Source organism: Pipistrellus kuhlii, unplaced genomic scaffold (assembly GCF_014108245.1).
Source record: "Pipistrellus kuhlii isolate mPipKuh1 unplaced genomic scaffold, mPipKuh1.p scaffold_m20_p_10, whole genome shotgun sequence".
NCBI lineage: Eukaryota > Metazoa > Chordata > Mammalia > Chiroptera > Vespertilionidae > Pipistrellus > Pipistrellus kuhlii.
In genome coordinates, this window is record NW_023425405.1 from 53,263,557 (window position 1) to 53,268,371 (window position 4,815).

Here is a 4,815-nt window from a genome sequence, read left to right on the forward strand (position 1 = left end):
CTGTCACCAACCACTTATGGGAAGTTGAGAAGTTTCCTGGATGAGGTGATAAAAAAATGAATGAAGGGAAAGTAGGGGGTTGAAGGGAGAGGAGTATGAGATTTTCCTCCAGGCAGAAAAAAACGGCAGGGATTAGAGCACAGTGAGGTGGCATTGGACTTTACACATTAATCTCCTCCTTTCCCACCCTCTACTTTTTCTAGGCTGAATTGGGATCACAACACATCCACTGATAAAAAGTGAAGCTGTTATTACATAGTGGTAATTGTCAATGAATAGTCTAACTTCAGAGTAATGCCACCTTTGCAAAACATTATTTGTGCAATTAGTTAAATTTCTGCATTTGAACTTAATATTTTACAAAACTTAATGAGAAAATTATAGTGCTGCTAACAACAGTATAGTTGAGACAAAGGCCAAAAAAAAAAAAAATCATTAGGATGGCTTAAAGTTGTGCATCTTTAGCCTAAATCAGATGCTTATTGGACTTGAAATTGACTAAGAATATGTAAAAGAAAAGAACTACATTAAAGAACATTTGGGAAATACTAGACAATTGTGTCTAAGACATACAATACAGTGACAAAAGAGATGGATCATTAAAATTATCAATCGATAATTACATCCATAAATATTCCAAAACTTAAACACAGAAAGAACATAGGATAAATGAAAATAGGGTTGCAACTTACTAAGGACTCTATCAACAGAAAGCAGGAATTCAAAATTTTCAGTAATTTTTCAAAGTTTATAGGACAGTAACATTGGAATGGGGGTTTGAGGACAAATAAGTGATACCTTAATCAATAAAGAAATTTTAAAAAATATGGTAAATATATGCAATAAAAATATTACTCAGCCATGGGGGGGGGGGGGGGAGACAGTAACAGAAATGGCACTCAATACTGCAAAATCTACATTATCAACTTCTTTCCAATGTGAAAATAAATTTCATCTATTAAATGTCACCACAAATGAGACCAGAATGTGAGTAAAGAAATTAATTTATGATATTTTATGTTTAATCTATGTTTAAAATATATATGTATACACATGGAAGGGATTAAAAACTAAAACTGTTTTAAGTATGTTTTTATTGAATTCAGAGACAGAGAGAGAGGAATACAGAGATAGAAACATCAATGATGAGAATCATAAATCAGATGCCTCCTGCACACCCCTTACTGGGAATCAACCCTGCAACCCAAGCATGTGCCCTGACTGGGAATTGAACCATGACCTCCCAATTCATGGGTCAATATTCAACTACTGGGCAACACCAGCCAGGTAAAACTGAAGCTTAAAAACAAACAAACAAAAACAAAACAAAAAAAGATAAACAAAACAAGAGGGGGTAAAAAAGAAAAATAAAAAATAAACAAAAAACAACACATCTAAAACTTTTATACAATTGAGAATTTTAGAATTTTTATATCTTTATAATCTTTAAAACCTAGCTTTTATCATTTAACTTTCATTTTTTGGACTGTAATATGTACAGAAGCAGGCACCTATATTTTTGGAGCCAGTTGTGTGTGTGTGTGTGTGTGTGTGTGTGTGTGTGTAGTGAGGGAAACAGTGACCAGAGATGGGACTACAAAAAGAAATAGAAATTAGATTGTAGGAATACAGACTATCTTGAGATTAATGGAAGTAATGAAAGAGTTTAGGCAGAGAAGATAGATGATCCTATTTGCCTTCCAGAAAGATTATGATGCTTTCAGTATGAATGTTGGATTTAGAGGAGGAAAAGGCTGAACCCACTGGAGATCTATCTATACTGCAGTTAACGGTAAGCAGGTAATAAATAATAACTTGAATTAGGGAAGTAGTAGTAGTAGTAGAAATGGAATGGGATGGATGATTCGAAAACATAATAAGAAGGTTGTTTGTTTGTTTTTAAATATATTTTATTGATTTTTTACAGAGAGGAAGGGAAAGAGATAGTTAGAAACATCGATGAGAGAGGATCATCCATCAGCTGCCTCTTGCACACCCCCTACTGGGGATGTGCCTGCAACCAAGGTAGAGCTTTGGCCTGTGGAATGAAAGGTTTGACTCTGGTCAAGGACATATGCCCTGATTGTGGGCTCAATCCCCTGTAGGGGGCTTGCAGAAGGCAACCAATCAATAATGCTCTCTCATCATTGATGTTTCTATCTCTCTCTCCATCTCCTTTCCTCTCTGAAATCAATAAAAATATATTTAAAAAAAAAACAAGCATAAAAGGAACTCACGCTCAAGATCATCTAGGTTTATTAATATACCTAAATACAGGGTGTCCCAAAAATTTGAATAATTATAAAGGCAGGGTTTCTAAAAATACATTTCATTTTCAAAATTGAGCTATCAGCTCCTAAGATGTGTATACATTTTGGGGGGATACCCTGTATATTTCTACTCTAGGAAAATTAAGAATAATGTACTTAAATAATCTAAGAACTGAAAGTGAGAGTTCCTCATTTTTTGTTTCAATGAGCTCTAAAGGTATATAAAATAAGACCTAATAATCTTAGACACTGTAGCTATTATTTAAAGGGCTTTTGCTATTTGTGGTTTTCTGAAGCCTCTGCTCAAAATGATCCATACTGTTTCTGAAGACTTTAAGACAGGCTAGCACAGCGGTGAACACCCCCGACAGCTGAGACAGGCTAATGACTTCAAAGTTGCCTTTCGTTGTGTACCCATTGCTCACTCCGAAAGACATCCTCCTCCTCTTCTCCATTCAGCAGTTACTTGCACAATCTGCCATCCTCAATCCTTAATCTGTGGCCAGCTTAACTGACCAGTCCTATGTCAATGACCAAATTTAAAGCACCTTTTCATTGAAATAACATTTCATTTGACAAGTTTTTGATGTTATTCTGTTGCCACTGTCATATTCAGTTCCCTGTAAGCCTTACCTTTATGATCCTCAGACCATTAAGCCTTTAGATATTAAGTCTAAAGATGTGCAGAAATCATCTCATGGAGGAAGGTTTGGAGGGTGTAACATTTCAGCGATTTTCCCAAGAAAAACATAGGAAGAAAGGAGAAGCAGTTTTGAAACTGCTCCATGAAGTGAGACTGCCGTCTGCCTGGATGTGGTCATACAATACCTGGGGTTTTTCTAAATTCAGCCTAGATCCTCCCCAGAGCTCTAGATCCATATTGCAACTGCCATTTGACCACACCACTGCGGTGTGTGGTTAAATGGCAGTTCAGACTCATCAAGTCCAAAATGGCCCTCATTTGCTGCACCCCGCCCCCATCTGGTTGCCACCCTTACTTATCTCATCTGGTAAAATCTGCCTGGATCCTCCCCACGAAACCAAAACAGCATCATTGCCACACACCCCCTCTTACCCTGCACCTGACCCCAACAGTCAATTACCCAAATCGGTTGATTTGGCCTCCTGAATATTTTTGGAATTTCTCTTGGCATGATCACTAATACTCACCTAATGATCCTTTCATCCTTGATCTCTGGTCTACAAGTACCCTTCTTGCCCTACTCCTCCCAACTAACCTGCCCCTCACCCACAGCTGGTACAAGTATTCGCCGTCATTACTCTAGTCATTGCCTCCTGGCCATGGTAGGGAAGACACAGTTCTCATGGTTTGTCTTCTGGCTGCTTATTCCAGCCTCATCTTTTTCCCCCAGAAATTCAGGCCGGAAGTGAATTTCTCAACACATCATTTGTCCCTGTGCTGCATGGCTTTTCTGTTAGGATCTGAATTTGCATCCCATCCCCCATTTTTGGGCTGGGAAACCGCATTTGTCCTTAAAATCTAACTGCAGAGTTGTCAAGTCATTTATTCTCCGTAAATCTTGGTAGACCACCCTTCCCATCATAATGACATGCTTTCATGTCTGCCTGCCTACTGAATGGGCCCTGCCCATCACTGAGTTGGTACTCAGTTTGGAGGCAGGGAGCAAAGATAAGAGAACAAATACCAGTTGAGAGAGGGGGGGAGGGGGAGGTTCTGAAATTACTAACAAATGTTAAGCAAATGACCTATGTTGAACCTGTGGCTGGACTTTAACACTGCAACCGACACCGCGGACATAACTTCTAACAGGCAGGGAGGAGCTCAGCGCCGCAGCGCACCTGCAGGGTCAGGGAGGAGGGGAGGGGAGGGGGGGGGGGGCTCGAACCCCTCACACAAGGATCTAAGCGTCTCGATCCGCCAAGCAGGCAGCCTCTCCACGGGCCGGCGGCCCATTTCCTAGGACTCCCCCCGCCACCAGCCGCGGCGCTGGCTCCGCTGCGGCAGCCTGGGCCGGAAGGGCCTCCATCTAGCAGCCCCCCCTCTCCCCCAGAGAAGGGGCTGCTCCCCGGCAGCAAGATGGCGTCCTTCGGTCTTCCCTCTTTCCTCCAAGAACCCCCTCTTCTTGGCCCCCATAAGAGAGAGGGAGAGACGTCGCGGCGCCGGCGCAGAGATCCGGGAAACCCCACGAGCCTGCGGCCACTCCCAGGCCCCCGGGAGGTGATTTCATCTCCTCGGGTCCCGAAAGCTGGGGGTGGGGACGCCCCAAAGGCAGCACCCCACCCCCCCCCACCCCACCCCCCCCCCGCAAGCTATTGTTCTCCGGCTCCGACCCCCGACATCCCAGGCGCCGCCACAGGAGCGGAAGTCCCGCCCCCTCCGGCCGGCTCCACCCCCAGCGCCCCGGAAGTGCTCTGCGGCGGCTGCAGCGGAGCGGGCTGGAGGAGGGTGGGTCTGTCGGGAGCAGGGCGTCTCTCGTCCTCCTCCTCCTCCCCCTCCTCCTCCTCTTCCTCCTCCTCCTCCTCCTCCTCCTCCTCCTCCTCCTTCCCCTGCGCCCAGCCTCCG